A 24,383-nucleotide genomic window follows, 5' to 3' on the forward strand; every position below is an offset into this window, starting at 1 on the left:
GATGGTCCCTCAATTACTGACACCAGGTTAGGTGGTGGTCAGTCAAAGTGTTTTATTTGACTTTCTGCTTTTTATAAATTATCAAACATTCATCAGGTTTCTACAGAGAGAAATATATGCATTGAAAATGGAAAACATTATTTGTCAAACATTCAAAATATGCCTATAACATGAGAGATTACAACTTCCTTATTTAACCAGTCAGGGGTGTGGCATTGAATTGGAAAATGCACTGCCGTCAACTCTTTCTTCATAAGGAGATCATCATGATCTTCCAGCACACTGACAGCGACCCCACAACTGAAAGCACACCACACATCCCATCTCCCAAAGCCACAACTATTTGGAAAACCTGCAAGGCGCTCACTGCGTAAGATCTGACTGCCACCCTAGCATCCCCCAAGGTCACATCATATGCTTATGACACCCTTCCTGCCTCTGTTCTCAAGACCCTTTCGAAGCACTCCTCCCTGAGCTGACAATTATCAACAGCTCCCTCACTCAAGGCAAATTCTGTCACACTCTGCCCCCGGTTTTAGCTGTTTGTCCTTTGTCGTCTTCTTCTTTGAAGGTTTCTCCATCTTCCGGGATGTCCGGGATTTATACAGGTAAGGCCGGTGGTCCTCCGTATCGAGTGTGGAGCGAGAGCAGACTCGGAGGGAGACAAGAGTTCAGGATTCGAGGAAGGTAAGGAATCAGCAGTCAATATCCGGGATTAATTGCGGAACCAGGGAAGGGAAGCACTACTCGCAGAGTACTGGGATGAGGCTGCAAGCGCGAAAACATGGAAGTGGGTCCAGGAAGGAATGAATCGGATGGCCTCAGGCGAAGGCAACAGGCCGTTTCTAACACTCCAGGAAGGAAAAGGAATATGGAAAAGTATCGGATAATGGCACAAGGGAAAGGAAGGAAACAATGAACACACTAGCTGCGAACTCGAAAATTAGCGGTGAGACGCGCAGCACCACGGGGGCGTGCCCGTTTTCTAGGAAGCCGGGGCTCCTGCGTAAACGCTAGACCGCAACGTGACGGAGGCGCCGGCCATGTTGGGAGGAGAACGGCCCCAACGGTGCGGTGCACCATGGACCAGGAAGTCCAGAAGGGGCGTAAACGGCGAATCATGACAGCATGCCCCTTCCTAAAACTCGATCCACCGGGTTTGCCTGGATGAGCTAGATGGAATCTCCGCACTAAGCGAGGGGCATTTATGTTGGAGAGTGGTTCCCATGTTCGTTCGCTGGGGGGATATCCTTTCCATTCCACTAAGTACTGTAGCCGACCTCTTCTATATCTAGAGTCACAAATCCTGGAAACCTCAAATTCAATCTGATTGTTGACAAGCACTGGGTTAGGTTGGTGAGCTGATCTGATGGATTTAATATAAGGTTTGAGCAAGGAAGTGTGAAAAACGGGATGAATCCTCTTCCAGGAGTCTGGTAACTGAAGTCGATATACCACTTGGTTGATGACCTCTTTGATAGAAAAAGGCCCATAGAATTTGGGGGCCAGTTAATTAGGATGCAGATGTCAAAGCAAGAGTTTAGAAGACAGCCAGACCTTGTCACCAATTCCATAGATGGGAGCAGGCTTCCGTTTAGCATCAGCATGTCTTTTGACATCCATTCTGGCCTTTTCTAACTGTTCTTTAGCATCCTTATGTGTCGTGACCAGTCTTTCAATACAGGAATCTACCGATGTAACCGGGGTGGAATGAGGTAGGATTGTTGGCAGGACAGATGGATGGAAACCTTGACTACAGAAGAAAGGGCTTGTCTTGATAGCAGAATGATAAGAATTGTTATAGGCAAATTCAGCTACTGGAATTAAAATCGACTAATCATCCTGGACCTTGGCTGAAAAACACAGCAAGTATTGTTCTAGGGTCTGATTTACTCGCTCTGTTATCCCATTGGTCTGGGGGTGGTATCCAGAAGACAAGGCACGTTGGATGCCCAGCATGTGGCATAGGTGTTTCCAGAATTGTGAAATGTATTGAGGACCACGGTCTGAAATAATCTTGGAAGGGAGGTCATGTAGTCTAAAGATGTGCTTCAAAAATATTCCTGTCATTTCTTGTGCTCAAGGCAACTTATACAACGGGGTGAAGTGAGCCATGTGGGTGAATAGATCGATGGTAAACATAATGGTAGTAAACACTTTAGAAGGGGGCAGTTCCACGATTAAGTCAGTAGCGATTATTTCTCAAGGACGCTCTGGCAATGTGGGTTGATGGAGAAGACCTGCAGGTTTTCTATTATCAGACTTATTCTAGCTGCAGACAGGGCAGGCTTGGACATACGCCCTTACTCCGTCAATCATGTTAGGCCACCAAAATTGTCTCTGAATGTGGCGAAAAGTAGCAGTAACGCCTCAATGCCCGGAATGGAAGATATCATGACAGAGGTTTATAATCTTGGTTTTCAATTTTTTCGTGGGTACTGCCAGTCTCTTATCTTTGAAGAGGTAGCCATCTTTTGCGACTAAGGTCCATTGGTTTGTCTTGATGTAATCCTTCCAGAGATCAGAAGGTGGTGTTTCAGCACAGATATTTTCCAATAAGGAGTTGGCTTGAGCCACAAACACTGTGTCAGGAAACATCTTCGTAAAGGCGCGGGCCTCCAGTGACTCGTAATCAGGACGCCTGGATAATGCATCAGCGATTACGTTGTTAGTTCCTGGGACATGATGTATGCGAAACTGATACTGGGTAAAGAAAAAGGCCCAACGAGCTTGGTGACTGTTCCTGCATTCTAGGGATTGCAGGATCTGCAGGTTTCTGTAATCGGTTCGCACTTGAATAGGAAATTTGGCACCCAGGAGTAAATGACGCCACTCAGTAAAGTCTTGCCGGATGGCGAGCAATTCTTTCTCCAAGACTGAATAGTGGGTCTTGCTGGGAGTTAATGTTCGGGATAGATAAGCGATGGGATGTTCCGCTTTATCCTCGGATTCTTGTTTTAGCACTGCACCTATTGCATGATCTGAGGCATCTGTTTCTACCAGGAAGGGTTTATTGATATCCGGTTGAGCCAGGATGGGACATTGGGCAAATCTCTGTTTTAACTCCTGAAAAGCTGTCTCTTGAGGATCAGACCAAATGAAGGGAACGTCCTTCTTCAACAGTGCGACTATCGGCTGTACAATGTCAGAGAAGGTGGGAATGAATTTCTGGTAAAAATTGACAAGTCCCAGGAAGGATTAAATCTGTTTTACTGTTGTAGGGGCTAGCGGAGAAAGGATAGATTAAACCTTAGTGGGGTCCATTTCTATTCCCTTTGCACTCAGAACGAACCCGAGGTAATGAACTGTTTGGACAAGAAATATGCATTTTTCTGGTTTAACCAGGAGTTTGTTCTCTCGTAGGCGTTGTAAGACTGATGTCACATGTTCCTGATGTAACTGGGAATCATTGGAATAGATCAATATGTCATCCAAGTACACTATGACAAAGAGAAACAACATATCCGAAAAGACTCTGTCCATGAATCGCTGAAACACCGCAGGGGCGTTTGCAAGACCAAATGGCATTACCAGGTATTCAAAATGTCCAAAGGGGGTACTGAAGGCGGTCTTCCACTCATCGCCTTCCCTTATCCGGATGAGATGGTAGGCGCCCCGTAAGTCGAGTTTAGTAAAGATTACAGCACCCCGAACGGCTTCCAATATGTCGGAAATGAGCGGCAGAGGGTAACGATCCTTAAGGGTGCATTGGGTCAGTCCCCGATAGTCCAGGCAGTGTCGAAGTTCCTTAGAGTCCTTCTTGGGCACAAAGAACAAAGAGGCACCGGCTGGATATTTAGAAGGTCGAATGGTTCCATTGGCAAGATTGGTGTCTAGGTACTCCCGTAATGCCCTTTTCTCAGGTTCGGAAAGAATAAACCTTCTTCCAAATGGTATCACTGCAGAGTCTTCAGTATCGATTGCACAATCTTCTGGTCGAAGGGGTGGTAGTGATTGTACAATGGCTGTTGAAAAGACATCCTAGTATTGTTGGTAGGTCTCAGGTACTTGGGAAATATTGGAGAAACAAATGGATGGTCGTTCGAGGATCTGGGGTTCCATAGATATGTTCTGTACCATGTTTTGGGATAAACAATGGGACAAGCAGAATTTGGAGCCTAGAAATAAGGATCCGGCCGCCTAATTGATGTATGGGTTGTGTTTTTGTAGCCAGGGCATCCCCAGAACCATGGGGTAGTGTGCTGCCTTGATGATATCAAAACGAAGCATCTCCTGATGGTTGTTGATTGAGAGCAACAATTCCGTGGTTTGCTGGGTTATGGGTCCCGAAGACAGTGGTTTCCCATCAATTCCTTCGACAGTTTGGATTGTTTCCTTAGTTTCTCGAGGAATGTTATGCTTCAAGGCCCATTCATGGCCAAAGAAGATTCCCATGGCACCACAGTCCACTAGGGCCAGGATGGAATGAATCTCCTTATTGGCGGTAGATAGGGAGGTTTGCAGGACCACCAAAGTATTCAATCTGGGGCAATTCAAGGAAGGAGCAGAAACAGAGCAAGTATCTTTCTCCCGAAGCTGGGCTCTGCTCAAGATTGGGAGCTGGCGTTTCCTGAACGCCTGGGTGGAGCTATAGGACAATTCCATACTAGATGTTTATCAGGGGCACAATACATACAGAGCCCAGTATTGATCCTACGCATCCTTTCTTGTGCAGATATTGGACCCCGTACGGAGCCCAATTGCATAGGCTCGGAATCAGGAGAGTGCAAGGTGGTCGTTTCCTTTGGGCTAGGATATTCCATGTAAACTTTTGGAGAAACAGTTTTAGTTTTTCTCTTTTCTGCCTTTCTTTCCTGGATTCGAAAGTCAATTTGGAGGGACAAATCTATCAAAGCCTGGAAGGAACTTGGACGGGCTACTCTGGCGAGTTGGCCCTTGATTTCGTCATTTAAGCCTCTGTGAAACAGGGTAAAACATGCCTCCTGGGACCAATCGGCCTCTTTAGTCAACTGCTTAAAGCAGGTTACATAGGAAAGCATGTCTTGGTTCCCTTGTGGAAATTCCAGGAGCCTTTCCTGAGCACTGTAAACTTGTTCAGGACGGTCAAACATGGTTTTGAAGGCTTCTACAAATCCGTCATAATTGTCCAGTAGTGCATCTGCAGCATTCACCAAGGGAGTTGCCCCGGCTAGGGCATTACCAGAGAGATGTGCAATTATAAATCCCACCTTGGCTCGGGGCCTGGAAAAATAGTAGGGTTTGAAAGGGAAATGCACCAAACAGGAATCAAGGAAGGACCGCAGTGTCTTGGAAGAACCATCATATTTGTCCACTGTGCCCCCTACCAGAGCACTTTCCTGTAACGCTGAATCCCGGGAAAGTACGAGTTGTTATAACGCTGCATTTTCGGCTTTGAGGTTTTGAACCTCTGTTGTTAAGTCTTGCATTCCACTCATTAGGTCCTGGACAGCAGCCTCCATGTTGAACTCAGTATCAAGTCCTAGGCGTCTCAAACTGTCACACTCTGCACCAGCCTTACCTGTTTGTCCTTTGTCGTCTTCTTCTTTGAAGGTTTCTCCGTCTTCCAGGATGTGGTGGTCCTCCGTATCCAGTGTGGAGCAAGAGCAGACTGGGAGGGAGACAAGAGTTCAGGATTCCAGGAAGGTAAGGAATCAGCAGTCAATATCCGGTATTAAGTGCAGAACCAGGGAAGGGAAGCACTACTTGCAGAGTACTGGGATGAGGCTGCGAGCGCGGAAACATGGAAGTGGGTCCAGGAAGGAATTAATTGGACGGCCTCAGGCGAAGGCAACAGGCTGTTTCTACTACTCCAGGAAGGAAAAGGAATATGGAAAAGTATTGGATAATGGCACAAGGGAAAGGAAGGAAACAATGAACATACTAGCTGCGAACTCGAAAAGGAGCATTGAGACGTGCAGCGCCGCGGGGGCGTGCCTGTTTTCTAGGAAGCCAGGGCTCCTGCGTAAACTCTAGACCGCAACGTGACTGAGGTGCCAGCCATGTTGGGAGAACGGGTCCAACGGTGCAGAGCACCATGGACCAGGAAGTCCAGAAGGGGCGAAAACAGAGAATCATGACAAATTCCCCTCGATCTTCAAGACCCGACAAATCATCCCACTTATCAAGAAACCAACACTGGACCCAGACGACCTCAGCAACTATGACCCTATCACTCATCTTCCCTTCATATGTAACATCCTCGAGAAAGCAGTATCCACGCAACTCCACCAACCACCTCCTGCAGGCCTGCCAACCACCTCCTGCAGGCCTGCCAACCACCTCCTGCAGGCCTGCCAACCACCTCCTGCAGGCCTGACAACCTGGCTTCAGATGCAGATATAGCATGGAAACCGCTACCATCAAGGTGATCAATGATTCCTTTAACATCCTTGATGATTTCCATCCTTTCCTCTTGGTTCTCCTCCACCTCACAGCCATGTTTGATAGAATAGACCATCAGATGCTTAATACCGTTCTACATCATTGCATGGGGCCAGGGAGACGGTACGCAGCTGGTTCAAATCCTACTGTGCTAACCACCAACAACCCGCCAAAATAAATTCCTCCACATCACCGACTCTACCCATCACCTGTTAAGTCACTCAAGCCCCTTAATCTTCAACCTTAACACGGAACCACATGGAACCCTCCCGGCTCTACACGGCATCTCCATCCACCAATATGCAGCTCTTCCTCAAGATCTCCTCTTTCGATGACATCCGCAAGCGCAAGCCTTGGCTCACATTAATCCAGTACTGGATATCCAGCGCATACCTGAAGCTCAACCCTCCAAGACTGATATGATATGGCAATTATTACGCGTCTGTAAAGAAGTGTTTCTAGAGGCGATACTTCTGACCAACAACACAGAAGAACCTGACATCCAGAACTGGCTCTCCACTATGAACCTCGAAGGCTGCACCCTGCAGTTGACAACTTGCTTAATGTTCTTTGTGCTCTAATTCGACAGACACCCCTCCTTCAAGGAGCACATAGCAAGGAAGACCCAAATGGCTTAGTACACACTTTCCCACATGCAGAAAGTGAAAAGCTGTCCAAACATTGGGTCTCTCCCACATGGATGGTGGCAATGGCCTTTAGGAAAGCCTTCTGGATGCTGCCTGGCACTCCTGAGATATGTCCACCATGATGCAGCATGACTCATCAGAGGACTCCACATGAACCAAGTCTGATGGAACTGCACTGGCTACCCTTTCAAGCAGGCATATAGAGTGAGGGCAGGCATATAGAGTGAGGGCAGGCATATAGATTGAGGACAGGGATGGTTCGAGACAGTTGCAGATATTTTTCGAAGAGTTGTGAAAAGAGCAATCAGCTTCGTAAGGTGACTATCCAACAAACTCTCCTGGAACCCACTCTTCCACACATTCTAATGACGCTACGTTCCAGGGCTGTGAACATCACATCTATATGTCATCACCCCACATTTTTCCAGTGCCAGAGTTACCCCCGATCATATCATCACCACCCTACAGTTCTTCCAAACTTGCCCATTTTTGGTGGTCACCATGTGCTTTCCCACTCTCACCACTTTTGGGGACCAAAATACAAGAGGGCACCCTTTGGAAATGTTCCTGGTTCCTGCTCTCTCACCCAGCCCCCAGCCTTTAACTACTCACCATCAATACATACTACAGCCTGGGCTTGCCTATGCCTTGCACCCATTTGCTCCTGTGCCCTAAGCACTCGCCCGTTGTAACTGGTCCATATCCAATTCTCATACCAACCAAAACTGGCAATTCCTAGTATTTGCCCTGCCCCCCTCAAAATTTCAAAGGGATTAATTCCAGTGGTACAGTGGCGGGGCGATAAACACATTGCCACAATCCTACCTCTTATTGCCTCGACCCTACCAATGGAATTTCTCCCTTTGAACTCTTGAGAGGGAGAAGTACAAATACCAGGACTTGACTGTCTTGGTTGGAAAGGAGTGGTGTATAAAACATTCTATGGGTACCAGCTATGTTGGCAAGTGCTGAGGGTGCACAATAAAGGGAGTGCCCATCCCATCATCGTTGCCAGTAGAGTGATGCACGAACATGATTCAAGTAAGTTGTTAGTATTACTTTATTTCAAGAAGACGCCTACAAAGAGTCTCCCCCTGTACACAGGTGCCAGTGACCCTCCAACTTTTTCTCCTGTGACCCACTGGTCCTCAAATTCTACTGGCCCTGTGATCTAGGACTGTTTACCACACATATGTAGACACCACATTATCAACTTCGAATCCTGCTGCATCATCCAAATCTGTCATACGGAAGTCTGTAGGCAATTCACTGAAAGGCTCAGCATTTGCAAAGGCCTACGATTCAGCAGATGCCAGGACATGTGCAGACTTGAACTCCTCTGGTGCAGGAAGAAAGGAGCCGGAGGACGGGACTTCTCTGGCTATGCCCCCAGACTCTGGAACCTCTGACCTGTCAACATGAGACTCACGCCCAATTCTCTATTCCAGGAAGGAGCTCAAGACCCTCGTCTTGCAGGAATGGCTCCTCCTTAACATCGAAGTCCACGCCCGCTACGCACCCCACCTAATTTGTGACTGGGTGACATTCTCACCAATTTACCTCCCCTGATTCCCCCCGCACTCTCATGCTCTCCTGATGTGAGCTTCTGAGTCCCTTGTATCCCTTGGAATCCCCTCCTCCTACACTGTGCACCCCCTCTCCCCCCTATGACTTGTAAAGCACTTTGTTGGTTCCTGAAGCAAGGTCTACATACATAACTGCACTAATAATATTCATAATAATAACCTTCATCTCATCCACATTTATTTATTTATTTATTTTATAGTTGTTTAATGCAGCGCTTATACACATGTGAAGTGCTTCAAAGCGCTTCAAAGAGGGAAAGGAACAAGGGAATACAGTAATCATTCTTAGGGCTTGAAGATTCTGAATGATCTAAACAGAAAAAATTAGCATACCGGGCCTGACGACATTTCTCCTAGTGCAAGTGCATACAGTTGAGACCAAGCTTGGAAGGGGGGGATGGGAAACGGTGGGGGGAGGGGGAAGGACAGACAATGAACTGGTCCTAGATCATTAATGTGATGCATATGTACATTCGGAGGTGCAGGGATGGGGACGGGTGTTAAGTGCAGAGAGGTTGCCCCGCTTATGGAGCGTAAATTGAAAGTGCAGTAATGCTGAACAAAGTGCAGCGGCCCGGAGGCAAGTGCAAAAGACTGGTTGGGGAGCCTGGGACCTTTTAGGCTCTGGAGGTGAAACTGACAACCAGTCAGAAAAAACTGAGCTGAGTTGGGGGGGGGAGAAAGGAAAGAAGGTTAGCAAGGGAGGGGGAGAGAGAAGGAGGAAGAGAAAAGGAATGTCTTAAGGTGTTCGGCCCAATGCGAGAGAGGCAGGTATGGCTGTTCCGGGGGGAAGCGCCTGCAGAGGATAAGGATCTACCCTCAAATCTCTGTCGGTGAAAGTGGCTCACCTGCAGAGAGTTGCAGGAGAACGAGCAGAGGACTCTAGAGGGAGAGTATTTAGGAAGAGAGCGTTGTAGATAATGCGAGTCCCGGCCCCCGAAAGCCTTGTGGATTATGCAGAGGGTCAGCAATAGCTTCCTCTTGTGGAAATGGACAAAGGTTCTCAGGCCTGATTACTGGACGCCTCCCGTACCAGACGTTTTACTACCATACCGTACCAGAAGGGTTGGTTCTTGACACCAGTATACCACCTGTAAAGGCTCCTCTGTACCACTGAGTTGCGCCATTGACTGCCCACGTGACACATCACACACATCACAACTAAACATGCCTGGGTCATAGTGTCTGCCCGACTAGAGTTTTCCAACAAAAGAATCGAAAACTTCTGGTAAGGCCATGAAAGGCCACTGGTGGTGGTCAAGCAGCACCTTTTTATATTTCTCAACAAAGGCAATCAGAGTGGTAACATTGCCCGTGCTATCGGACCAATGCCGAAAAACAGCTTGTTTGAAGGACAAGCTTGAAAATGTTCACTGTGATCCTCACTCATAGCTAGAATACATTAGGCAGACTTTGCTAATTAGCAAATAACAATATATATCTTAAATTAGACACTCATTATTATTCAATTCCAAGGGTCATAATCTCACTGATATCAAGCGGGGTCCTTACCTTTACTCTATCCATCGACTGAATAGTCAACAACATATAACTTGTTCCTCACATACATGTAACTTCATAGGTCCTACAGGTGCTGACACCAAAGCTAGACTGTGACAGTTAGTTATTCTCATGGGCCCCACAATCCGTAAACACCAGGCAGAGATAACCACGGTCTGCATAATCAGGGCTTTAAATCGGAGCCCGAGATGTTTCCAGGAGTGTTTCAAGTGTCTGTATGGTGATCCAGAGAGGAACAAACACACAACATTTACATTTAGAGGAAGAAAATATTGCTTCTCTAGAGTCCCCAGTGTTACAAAAAAAAGCATAAGGGCATTTTCAATTAGAATCTAACGCGAATGAGAAGGTTTTCAACATGGCTGGCAGTATGTAGCTGATGCCTTGAGCACTCCCTTAGATAAGGGGGGGTTGAATCATAAAAGGCATTAGCCTCAAAGTCTTATCTTTAATTTCAAAATGTTAAAGACACACACACAGAAGTAGTTTTATGTAATGTTCATTTTCCGGTGTGGGGAGGAATCTCTCATCACAATTTCTCGACAAATGTGTACACCTGCGGAAATGTGTATACCTGCAGAAATGTGCACACCTGCAGAAATGTGTACACCTGCAGAAATGTGTACACCTGCAGAAATATGTACATCTGCAGGAATGTGTACACCTGCAGAAATGTGTACACCTGCAGAAATGTGAACACCTGCAGAAATGTGAACACCTGCAGAAATGTGTACACCTGCAGAAATATGTACATATGCAGGAATGTGTACACCTGCAGAAATGTGAACACCTGAAGAAATGTGAACACCTGCAGAAATGTGTACACCTGCAGAAATATGTACATCTGCAGGAATGTGTACACCTGCAGAAATGTGAACACCTGCAATGTGAACACCTGCAGAAATGTGTACACCTGCAGAAATATGTACATATGCAGGAATGTGTACACCTGCAGAAATGTGTACACCTGCAGAAATGTGAACACCTGCAGAAATGTGTACACCTGCAGAAATATGTACATCTGCAGGAATGTGTACACCTGCAGAAATGTGTACACCTGCAGAAATGTGAACGCCTGCAGAAATGTGCACACCTGCAGAAATGTGTACACCTGCGGAAATGTGTACATCTGCGGAAATGTGTACATCTGCAGAAATGTGTACACCTGCAGAACCTTTTGCAATGGTCAGATCATTCTCCCTTTCCTCACCTTCCCCCAGAATCTTAATGTCTCCAGAGCTCTGGTCCTCTCTAGGCCGGACTATTGCAACATCCTCTTTCTCAACCCTCCTTTATCCTCCCTTTGCCACCTTCAACTAATCCAGAAGAGGACTGCAAGACTTATCCTTGGCCTCAAGCCCAGGGCCTCAAGCCCATCTTTCCAGCCCTACAATCCCTCCACTGGCTTCTGGTTGCTTCTAGGATCAAGTCCAAGACCCTTTGTCTCATCCACAATGCTTTCTGGGGCCTGGGAACATGCTACATCCAACTCTTTCTCCCTAAATACCTCCCTGCTAGAGCCCTTCGGTCCTCTTGCTCCAACTCTCTGCAGGTCAGGTGCTTCTCTAAGCAGAGAGTGACGGTAGATCTCTCTCCTCCGCAGGAGCCTCCTTCTGTAATGGTCTCCCTGCCCCTCTCAGGCTTGAGCCGGATCTCCTTAAGTTCTGGAAGCTTCTCAAGACCCACCGTTTTGCTTCTTCCTTCTCTCCCCTCCTCCCCTGCTAACACCCCCATCGGCCACAGTGACTGGCTGCCTAGTTTCCTCTGAATTCTACACGGCACCAGGCCCATGCGCCCAGTTCCACCCTCCTCCTCGCACTTAGCATGTGGACACCCACCACCTGCACACTGTGCAACTCCCTGGCACTTTCCCTCCTGTCCTCCCTTAGCACTAGCCTAGCCCCCGTCCCCTCATCCCCCTCTTTCTCCACCCCCTTTTCACTTGCATTCTCTCTGCTTTACCCTTCACTTCCCTTCCCACCCTAGCATTTAGTTTTTGTGAAAACCACGCTCCCCCCTCTCCCTCACACTACTTGTTATTGCACTTGCACGATCCGACTGTCACAAGGCATAGTAGGACCGTTATTGTTATCTTTCTCTCTTGTCAGACAACTTAACACCCATAAAGTGTGGCTCATAATTTAAAGAGGAGGCAGCAAGCGTTTAGGGTAGACTGAACTGAAACACATAGAATACTAAATGAAAACAAGATGGACACCTCCAGCCTGCTTAGGAGAGTAGTCCATAAATCTGTCCATCCCATCCTGTTGGGTCTGCCACCTGTCAGTCAAGTAAAAGTCACTCACATTCTTTGGTGTTTTAAGTGCCGTGGAACTTTTTTCTTGGCTTGGCTGAGAAGATCTTCCTAATGCAAGATACCACCCTTTCGGATCTGCCCTCTCTTACAGTCTCGGCTTGTGGGGCCCTCCCTTATAGGATGTCTCTCAAGCATCAGTGATTTAGCCTCTGACTGCTCTGGGACGAGGTAATGCAAGAGTCAGGCGACTCTGGTGCTGTTGCTAGCCACGTCCACAGTTACCAATAGCTCAGGAGTGGAAGGTCCCCTGCCAACAAAGTGCCCTTGGACTTGGCCACTTCTTTCTCCTCCTGATATCTCTGGGTATTTCCCCTTTCCTTTGCTGTTTCAGCTCTTTCATTATCCCCTGAGTGCTCCCACAATGTTTCAACTCCTTTACCCCTTTACCCCGTTTGCTACCAGATGCTCCTTATACCTTCCTCCTTCTTCCTCTTTAGCTGCTTACTTTCCTTTAAAGGTCCACCTTCTTTTTGCTTTTATACCTCCACCACTACCTTTCTCTTTTCTTATTTTTTCTTATTTAGAAAGCAGCAACTGGAGGCAACACCTTATAGAATGAAAACTATGAGTTTGTGACCCATATGAAGTAATATTGTGTACATCTCTAGTTCTTCCCTTACAACTATAAGGATATGTTGTGTACCTATTTTTCATATCTGTAATTGACTGCATTCTGCACTGTTCACCTTTTTTTGCACATTGTCACCACTTTGACCTGTTGTTGTTATGTTAAAAATCATGTTTCCATTTTTAACAAAACATTTTTTGAAAAAACTACAAGGACAGCCATAAAAATAATAAAAAGGCTGCTATAGACCAACCTCAGTTGATAGTTGTTTCTTCCCCTCATGATGAGTATTTGTTACCAATGTTTGGGATGTTCAGGAAGGTAAAAAGTCATAACTGCAAAAAAGTGATTGCAGTATTGAATTTGTGTGGACAGGATTACCCTGTATATATATATTGACTCTTCAGCCCATTACATCCCGTCCAACTTTAGGGCTGTCCCTTCAGTTACAAAAACATCACTTTACTCCGTGGCACATACTCTTTCCTTGAACACAATTCTCCTTTGGGAATAAAATTCACAGAATATCTAAGACACAAGAACATATGCAATTGTCATCTTTAGCTTCTAGTTCCTCCTTGGTCACATATAAGAGAAACACAGGTCTATGAAACACCTCAAATTATTGGGTCACTCACATGACACCTAATGTAAACAATTATGCAGCCCCTTGGAACAGGACAGAACAATTCCACTTTACAATATATCTAGTAGGTTATCTAACATAAACAAAATGAACCATTTACTATTGGGCAAAGGAATTGGCATGCATACAATGAATGTCTATATGGGAAAAGATACCAATTCATACCAAGACCCCCGGTTTGTTCTGTAATGTTTTAGGTACTTACATTGAATATATTGTTGGGTTAGGCTCAGAAAAAGTCATCATGCCCCCTGGGTCATCTCATGGGAAGCATAGGTACCTGGCCAAATTACCACTACAGCATCAGTAATGGATGGCATCCAGCATCAAACCCTCTGTTTGCCTCTCCTGATTCCCTCCAGATTTTAGTTCACCTTTTGCCTTGTCTCATGCACCTCCTTTGTCTCCCTTGCATTGGTTGGCTTCTTTTCCTTTCCAATAATTGTATAGTGCTCAAGTCATTTTAGACAGCACAGATCATTATTCACACAGCTCCCCTCATTTTAGTCAGCTCATCATTCTGGAGAAAGAAAAAATGTTCCCATTGTGCGTCTACTTTGTAAAATAAAAATCCTAATGACACCCCAGTATCTGTAAATTATGAGGTGCTGGATTATTTGGCTAATGATTCATATTGGACATCTATTGTCCTCCCCTTAAACAAGACCTAGCCCCTTCCTCTTATTGGTTTTTCCCGTAATCAGTTACCATTTCAAGGTGTACTTTCTTCACCCACCTGAAATTGCATTTCTGAACAACTTCAGATATGAAGTTAAAATCTTCAACATGACATTTTTCTTCAATTTACAGATAAGTGTCACAAACTATATATTTCTGGATTGGTCTGCTCATGGCGGTCGAAATGAAATGTGTTTGGCGTTGGTACGATGTTGGATGTGTGAATGGTAGATTTTGGTGATTCCTTCCAAAAGGATAAAACGTAGATTCATGAGATTGTATAGACAGGTATCAGATTCAGTTCGCTTCCATCTTCTTGACTCTACCCTCTGTATTCTTTTCTTGGAAGCAACAATCACATTTTAGTTTCTAACTCTGGTTCTCAATTTTGAAATTTGAGGGGAGTTGTATCATCAGATGGGTATTTTTATATGTTTTTCTGAACCATCTTTGTAGGTGTCACTGTTCCCAAGTTAATGGAGAAAATGATTCTCCATATAAACCTATGGTAATCTCTAATTATATGCATATTATCAGTTCACCAAAATAACTAATTTATTTTCTCAAAACTTAGATCTAGGCTGTTCCATCTGGTTTCCTGTTGATTTGGGTCTGCAATAAATCACTTAACATTCTTTCTTCCAGGCCTGAGTGGCCATCTGTTTTCTTATCTTTGTGAGCAGAGGGGATAAACCCTCCCCCTTACACATGAGAGATTTTCCTGTAACATGTCTATTGTTTGCATCTCAGGACCACACCACAAAACGGATTTTAATTCAGAGTATTTTAAAAAGTTCACAATCTGTTAGCTGGGTCTTTGTTTGCTCAACATTGGTCAATTCACTCCAATAAAACACCTCCCAGGCACAAGCTCCATTCCCTGATGTGGTTTTATCACCCCTACGTCCAGACCCTTGCCTCCACCCCCAGGGGAGTGTCCATGACATGACAGGGGCTGTGGTAGATGTTGGGGTAAGTAAAAGTATGTACCTGTCACTGTGCAACAGAGATGAGAGACGGCAACAACCACTGCAGTAGGCGGCTGCTCACAATTGCCAGCACAGGAAAGGTTTACCAACGTCACATATATTTACATTTATAGTCCATTGTTCACACCATCCATTAACCCTTGGTGTATATTAAAAGACCATGTACCTTGTATAATATGTGAATACAAAGTAGTTTAAATAGATGCCCTAAACTTAATACACATGTTCTAAGTTATTGGAGTAATAAACACTAAATGAATGTACCTTACACTCTCGTATAAAAAATACATCTTTTAATTATGAGCAATTTGTAATTTAGAAACATCATCATTATTATCTTCACTACACACAACACACTCTAAAATGCAATAAAACAGAAATGGAAAAGTTGAACCATAATCATTTGCATTTACCTCAAATCTAGACTAAGACTGATCAACCTTCTCCAAGAATTCAAAGTCACCTTAGAAACCAACTACCTGCCTCACCAGGTTCTGATAGGCGAACTCACATATCATGCTAGGCAACCTAGCACCTGCCTCACAAAATCATGATAGGCAATCTCGTAGAGGCCACTGCCGCAATCAAAAATCAATACCTCTATACCTTTCTCAATGTGATTTCAAGTGCAGGGTAAAAGAGGCCAATTTTACTCACTAACATGGAAGGTAGGGAGTTGAAGAGGACTGGAAAAACTGGATGCCTAGAAATGAATCCACAATTAAAAATAAAAATAAAATATTGAAAAATTCCAAAAGACACCTATTAATGCCCCATGGGATTTTTTCTTTAATCGAAGATGCATTAAATGAGGCTAGAATGCTTTCAAAATAATGAAATGTCCATTGGACTCATTGCTGCTTAGCTGTTTAGCATATAGCCAATCCAGACTTAGGTGTCTTTTCTTAGGCCCTTGGGCTGTGAGGGGTCTTGGGGAAAAGTAACATTCTTTCCTCAAGCAGCTCAAAAAGAAAATCTGAGTTCCGTTCAAAATAATTCAAAATAGCCAGAACCCTGTTAGGGGCTTAAAAAGATTAAAACAAAGAGGTTCAGCACCCTTTACATCTGGGACACCTGGTTGCTTTTAACTTCTTCCTGCCATCCATGTCTGTCCCAAACAGGAGTCCTCAAGGGTTGAACTCAACCTCTTTTATACACCCTGGGTTCCCTATTTTCAAGCATTTACCCACCCACTCTCTCTATCCTTCAGTGGCATCTAGGAATTTTGGCATTAATAGATTATTTCGCTGACTGCTTTGTCTATGTGTGCAGCATGGCAAAAGACATGGCTTCTGTCCTTCAGTGGCAACGAGGAATATTGCCAATAAAAGGTTTTTCACTGACTGTTTTGTCTATGTGTGCAGCATGGCAAAAGTCATGGCTTCTGTCCTTCAGTGGCAACTTGGAACTTTGCCAATTATAGGTTTTTGGCTGACTGCTTTGTCTATGTGTGTAGCATGGCAAAAGTCATGGCTTCTGTCCTTCAGTGGCAACTTGGACCTTTGCCAATAACAGGTTTTTGGCTGACTGCTTTGTCTATGTGTGTAGCATGGCAAAAGTCATGGCTTCTGTCCTTCAGTGGCAACTTGGAATTTTGCCAATAATAGGTTTTTGGCTGACTGCTTTGTCCATGTGTGCAGCAAGACCAGCCACAAACAATTTTCTGTCCTTCAGTTGCATTTAGGGATTTTTCCAACAATTATATTTATAGCTCTGTCTCAGTGCCCTTGACCATTCAAGGACAATTCCCTGTCCGTCCATTCCATTTAGGGATTGAGCCATAACATGTATTTTTAGTTGAATGCACCCTTCTCTTGTGCACAGCATGACCTAGGACATGGCCCTGTCCTTCATACAAAAAATACAGAAGACCTGCATTTTGTAGTTTGTATCGTTCACTACCTTTGCTTTTTGTTTTGAGAGTACATTGGCTGTCTTCCAGGACTAGGCCTCCATAGAGGTGAACAGACAGTGTTTATAAAATCAGAAGGCGCTGTTCTAGGCTCAAGGTCATTGGCTCGCAGCCCAGACTTTTTAGAAAACAATTCTAATGTACTTTATCTCAACAAAAGAAAATCTTGCTGTTTGCATTTCACAAAATTCAAACGTGTTTTCATTGTGCTTTGAATTATAGCAAGAAGGCCTGCTTAACCAAATATGAATGTCTTTACATTGCACTGTGGATTATAGCAAAAAGGCCTGCATTACACTAAATATAAATGTGTTTTCATCACGCTGTGCATTTCAGTAAATATGATAGTGTTTTCATCACGCTGTGCTCTTTGGCATAAAAGGCCTGTTTGCGGCTCAGATGCTTGGCGAATATGGGCAAACCTAGAAAATGCATGTCATTCCTTCCTGCCTCAAAGAGATTTCCAGATCAGGCTGGGATACAGGGCCTAACCTTTGTGCTCTGGTATGGGGAAGGCTTCTTTGGGTGTTCCGGCCCAGGCTGAAGTCAGTTCCTATGAACAGCAACTAGAGGTTTTAAATGTCGCAACTTTGGGCCTGCTTTAAATCATATCACATTTTCTCCTGCACCATCCCATCATTGTTTGTCTTTATATTATACACTATGTTTAAGTCCTTTGGCAATGGAGTTTCATCTTCAAACTGTTCAGTGTGCAATGAAAACTTCAGTGTGCACAGATTTTTCCAAGGCAGCTCTCTTCTGGCAAAATTACACTCCAGTGCCTCAGTAATGTAGTGGGAAATAGGCCGGTAGACTTTTGTCTTGTCACTCAAACACAGGCCACATTTGTACTTTCATTTCCTTGAAATCAACATTCATCAGCATTTTGATATTTGGCTGTTGAGAATGAAATGCTGGGTTTTTTGGCTGATACCAGTGTACTTTGATTTTTCTGCACCTTTGCACCCAACCTGTCCAGGGGCAGTTCACTGATGTGCCTTGGCTGAATTTACCCCACATGTAGCTTCCTCATCAACTCCTGCAAGTTCACCCAAAATCCTGTTTGCGTCAGGAGCCTTAAGCTTCACCGCTTGTGGGTGCAGTTGCACGCAGCCGCCAGAGCAGGCTTGACATTGCCGATAAAGAAACCAGTGCTGTTTTTCAGGTTGTCAATCCTTAGCAACCCAGGCTTGTTGTCTAGCAAGCGGGCACGCTTTCAGATCCTTTTGGTCCCAGTCCTTCCCGTCTTTTGTTGTACTGTTAATAAGTTCTTCAGAATTATTCCTGATTTATTTTGGGTTTTGCTTGCAGTGGTACATTTTCAAACTCCCTTGTCACCAAAGGAACAATTGTCCCATCTGTGGTCTGGTGATGGCTGATTTGTAGACTTCAGTTGGTGGTCACTGGAGGTGGAGAATTCTGTAGGGATGGAAGAGGAACCTGGGGATTCCTCAGTTTAACTCTGCAAGGTTCATCTTCCTATATGAAGTGATGGTCCCTGGATCCCATGGTGTACACGGTCCCATCCTGCAACATGGGACCTCGGCACTCTTGCACATTCGGACATCTACAGGCATTGTTGAATTGTTACATTCCGGTTGCAGCTGTGTGTCATACTATGCAGCATTGGCTAGACCATTTTTTGCGTTGATGGAAAACATTGCGTGCCCGTCAAACTGGAGGGCAAACCAACCCACATCCTGCAACCCATTTACAATGAAATTACCCAGAATAGTGCCCTTCAAGACAGGAACACTGGCAACAAATGTAGAGGTGGCATTGCAGCCGCGACAGAATTAATTTACAAATATAGTCTACAATTCTGGAGAAACCAAGCCAGTGGTATATTTATATTTTTTGATTGATTTATACGTTTATTATACGCCGACAGGCCGCAGGAATCGTGGCTCGACAAAAACACGAACGGACCACAAAAAAAAGAATGGGACAGTGAGGTATTAGAGATAGAGTATCAGGAATCACTGAGTTAACTTGAATAAGTGAGTTTTCAGGGTTTTCCTGAAAAGCTTCAGGTTGCACATGAGTCTAATAGTGGGTGGTAAAGCGCTCCAAAGGGAGGTTGCTATGACTGGAAAAGATTTCCTTCACCAGGTGAAATAAAATCCAGAAGAGCAATTCATTCCTTAAGGGAACATTTAGCTGCAGGACAGCTCAGTGAGCAGATGGCGCGTGCTGTAGTTGACAATAAAACTATTCACATACATGCTCCACTAGTTCAGTTGAAAGTGGCAATGTGCCCCAGTGCCTTGAATGTTAATGCTCTACGCAGGATGTGGATACAATGGATACAATGCACAGAACCTTTATGAATCAGTTGAGTGGTCTTATATGGACATGACAGTCGGAAGCAGTTGTGTTGGCACCTAACATTTCCTTGTGGATGTTTGCCCAGGTATTCCAGCCGTTGGGACACATTCTATGTATTCTGCCACTTATGGTTCTGAGAAAGGCCAGTGCAACCATAAAAATAACTTTGAACATCAGAATACTCCAAATAAATATTTCAATAATAATTGAGGACAGGATGCAGAATTACAGGGTCTTCTGCGCCCAATCTGTTGCCGCACAAACCTGCACATGTGGCTTCACATTCAGACTCTGTAGTCAGTGGGTGCAATCTGGAACTTCACTGATGGGTACATGATGCATTCAAGGATTCCAAATCAAAAAAATATTATTTAAAAAAATCTTTGGCAACAGCGTGGGAAAATCCTGGTGTGGAGGTCAAGCGCATCGCGACGTGTTTAGGTGAATGAGCGAGAACGAGACAGAGCCCACGGAGGTTGAGGGACAGTTGAAAAAAAGAGAGCAATGGAGAGCAGAGGGGAAGGATCTTAAAGATGGTGCATAAGGTCCTGAATGTTTTCCTTCTCATCTTTGGGCACCGGTGGTCTCCTCCCTTAGATTATTGCAATGTTCTGTTCCTTTCGCATTCGGCCTGTCTGATGCAGTGCCTGCAGATTTTACAGGATTCTGTGGCCTGTGTGGCCACATCTACTTTTCATGGTGCCCATGTCTCCCCGGTCCTACGTGGCCTTCATTGGATGCGGGTGGTGAAACGGGTTCAATTTAAAGCCCCCTTGTGTTCCATGCCCTTGATGGGACTGGGGCGGCTTATATTCAGGTGAAATTTAGTTTTTGTGTCCCGCACCAGGCCGCGCGTTCTGCTGATGTATTTCTGTTTAAGGTCCCATGCTTTAGGTTGACTTGGGTTGGTGGCGGTCTTTCTCGGTTGCTGCGTCCTTGATATGGAACTCCCTCCCTCTGGCCCTTTAGAGGATGGACGACTATATGTCACTCAGGAGATCCTTGAAGACTTTCCTTTTCTAAATTCTTGCACCATTTATTTGTTTAAGTCAGCACCAAGATGCCCTCATGCAAACATTGTGCTTTATAAGTTAAGAGAGGATAAAATAAGAAGCCAGACAGGAGATATAAGGAGGGGCCGTCCAATGAGGGCTTTTAAGCAGAAGGAAGAGAAAGGTTCACAATAATCAAAACTCAAGGAAAGCCAGTAAGGTGATAGTTTGAAGTAGTAGAGTCATAAGGAGACCACAATGATATGCATAGAGGAATTATAAATAGAGATTTTGCAGATGCAATGCTGCAAATGTGTGTGCGGCAGCCAAATATGTGTAGGTATCCTGCTGAAAAAGCTCTACGGCAGAGGTTGGGGGTGCGAGACCTGAGCCTGAAAAGTAAAATTAAACAAAAACTACAAAACTTTTTCTTTTTTAGGGGGGAAAGAAAAAGCTAGGCTGGCAGAACCTTGGTCAGGTGCGACGCATCCATAAATGTGCAAGGGCGCATCGACCCAATGGCCCCCTCACCCATTATGGAGGAGCCAAGGAGCACTCCCTCGGCTGCTTTTTCCAGCTGATGGAGTGCTCCTGGGCTGGCTGAACTGTGAAAGGGAAACACTGTTTCCCTTTCACAGTTCAGTTCCCCAGCCGCTCATGCTCCGCGGGCCATGCAAGGCTCAGGCGCTTTGCTTCGCCAGCCTTGCAGATCTCGTTGAAAATGCTGGCTGGAGAAGTGCATGTCTGTATGTGCGAGGGGAGCTCCTGCGCCTCCTCGCTCATACGGACAAGGCAGGTTGGAGCAGGGCGTTTCAACACCCACGCTCAGACCCATGGAACCCGGAAGCTTTTTCTTCCCGATCCCTATTCATGATGCAGGTGCTGGGGCGCTGGGGAGGAAACCTCAGGACCGGGGCAGAAGGTACACTTATGTTAATTTATTTTTAATTTATTTATGTGCATGGATGTGTGCATGCTTGTGTTATGTGTGAGTGTATGATGATGGGTGCTCGTGTGAATGATAGAGTGCATGCTGTGTGAATGTGTGTGTGTGTTTGTGTTGGTCCGTGGAGCTGATTTTGGTGAGTGTGAGGGGTTTTACAACAAAGACATTTTAAAAATGCCTTTGTTGCACAATCCCCCTACCCACCTGCCAAAATCAGCTCTCCTTCTGAGGCACTGTGGAGCCCTGGGGACAGCAGTGGTATTTTTGTACTAAACTAAACTAAACTAAACTAAAAAAGATGTCTACTAAAACGTGCCATGCTTTCCCCCTGCCCGCCCAGCACCTTGCATACACACATAATCACTTTGATTGTGTGCCTGTGTTAGGCTCTGTGAGGTTAGGGGACAGGGATGATATCTTTTTACTGGGCATCTACCATAGATGCCCAGTAGAAAATACCATTCCTGCTCCAGATGCAAACGGTTTGGCTTTTTACCCAATGTTTTTTAAAAGTATGCTAAAAAATGCAACATTTTAACACATTGATTAAAATTAATTCCTGGGGGGAGAACCCCCTGAGCCCACCTTGATTGGCTCGGACTCTCTAGCTACACTTGGTCGTTGAGGCATATCTGGGAGAAATATTTATGCCCCTCCACTTAGGAAATTCACCAGCCGCCACTGGCACTGGGACTGTGGTAGGAGCGGGGTGGGGTGAGCCCAGGGGCTCTGGTGGGAGCAGGATGGGTAGAGACTGGGGTCTGAGGTGGGGTGGGGAGAGCACAGGGACTGGGCTAGGAGTGGGATGAGGGAGCCCAGAGACTGTGATGAGCTCAGGTGGGGAAGCACAGCCACTATACTGGGAGTAGGGTGCATTGACGGCGTGCAATAGTTCATAGCCATTTGGACTAACTGTGCATTTGCCATTTGTCAGGGAGCTTGGTGGCGGCTAGCCCACATTTTGCTCAGGTGGAGGGCGGGCAGACAAAAAAAGTTTGAAGACCACTGCTCTACACTCTTCAGGTGTATCCAGTGAAAGGGTTAAGTGCTAAAATATTTAATCTGTACTGCATAATGCATTTGTTAGTATTATGTGTCTACTGGTGTTTTTGCGGCATTAATCGTAATTTATATGTTTATAGTTCCCAAAGCACTTGCACTTTGCATTCCTATGTTTATTTATTGTGTATCAAATGCAACTGTGAGATTTGTTTACACTTCTCAATGCACTTGCACTTTCCATTTCCATTTTTTTCACACAGTGTATTAATATATTACCTGCAACTGTGCAATCTATGTCTTTAAAATATTGTTCAATGCTTTGTCCTTGAGTGTTTGTACCCACATTTAACCCATCAGTCCCATGCTTTCATGCAATCCTTGTAGTGTTGTGTGATGTGCTCTGTTAGGAAAGATTTCGTAATTGTAGGTAATTTTCCTTCCATGTGGCAACCCCTAAACTTTTTGCTGTTGTTTTTCACCTTGTTCTTGACTTTGCCAGAGAAGTGCAGCCTTCTGCCGCACTCTTCTGGGCTTTCGCTCCATTCTTACGGGGAGACTGACATGCCCTTAAGACAGTCAGTACCGGGGTACGCTGTTTCCCGTAGTTTCTTTTATCATGTTGCGGCTTTCGTGCAACATGACACAAGAGGGCACTGTAAGCTAAGTTACAGCTCTCTTGGGTCTCTAGCCTTCTACAGGCCCTAGATACTCGTTTAGGATTGTATCTGATCGGTGCAAGTGATTCAGGGACGGGAATGGTGGCAGCGATCGTTTCTTGTGTTTTGAGCTCCTTTTGGCGTTCTAAGCGCGTTTTCCGCGCTTAACCCAAAATGGTGGCCTGGCTCCCAAAATGGCCAGACCACGAGGCTCCTTTGTCCTGTCCGCTGTCCGTCTTGCTCCCTTCACCTTCCCCAGGTCGAGCCGACCGGGGGCCTTCCTTATTTGGGCATGTACTTTCCCGCGAAACACGGATGCTTTCGCGGGCTTCTACATGTCTTGTGTCTGCCTCCAGGATGTGGGCTGGGATGTCTGGTCCCAATACACATCCTGGGTGCCAGAGAGTCTAGGGTGGTGTGAATGCCTGGGACCACCGTGGTCCGTGATTGGTCCACGAATGGTGTGAGTGTTGATGAGCGGATCTCCCATTGGGTCCCCTCCGTTTTGGCGCGAAGGGAACCGTGGATAAGAGGGGGCTGGAAACACCACTACGATGTCGATCTCCTGAGTTCTCACGAACAAAGGAATACAGGAGCCAAGTATCCTGCAACCAAGAGGCTGGACCGAGGAATCGCTGGTGACCCGCTGAAGGACTTCTCCTCTGCACTGCTGTCGCCTTGTGAAACCCTTTTCACATTTGATCGAACCAGAAGGCCTGTACTGGTACTTCGACCCTTGGAATAGCGGGAACAGCTATTGTCGGCATCTTCACCATCTCCTGCCAGTAAGCCTTCGGAAGCGTCTCTGGGCCATCCAGCTGACTGACCAGCTTACATGGGAGTCTTGCTCTGTAACCGCTGCCAGGTTGTGTAGTATTTCGAGTCCTTGTCACTCTCACACGCTTCGTACACTTGGCGTTCCCAGGTCTGAAGTGAGTAGTGTACATTTGGCTCAGATACACACGGCCGCTCCGTTGCCCTGCTGTGGTAACAAACTGTGCAGGTTTCTTCGATTGGGACGTCTTTTTACTCGACACGACGACGAGGCTTTCCCTGCTCTTCTGAACCTGCCAGCTGCTGAAACTGACGCGGAGAAGCCTGGATCTGCTTGCATCGGGGACCGGTGAGTAGCATAGCTAGGATCTGGTCGCCCTCCTGCAGGAGCCCATTGCTTTTCCCCGCTGTGTAAAACAGCACCCTTTTCCGTACTCGCGCTCTGCTTCTGCCCACTG

The 24,383-nt window shown here is 45.6% G+C and overlaps 1 protein-coding gene across 4 annotated transcripts in view; it reads left to right on the plus strand.

Annotated features, from left to right (window-relative positions):
* The window catches only part of LOC138473324 (deleted in malignant brain tumors 1 protein-like), a 633,955-nt gene that overhangs the window by 383,664 nt on the left and 225,908 nt on the right, over positions 1 to 24,383 (plus strand). The gene's annotated exons all lie outside the window — the stretch shown is intronic.

The sequence above is a fragment of the Ambystoma mexicanum genome, chromosome 8, assembly GCF_040938575.1.
Source record: "Ambystoma mexicanum isolate Mex_15411 chromosome 8, UKY_AmexF1_1, whole genome shotgun sequence".
NCBI lineage: Eukaryota > Metazoa > Chordata > Amphibia > Caudata > Ambystomatidae > Ambystoma > Ambystoma mexicanum.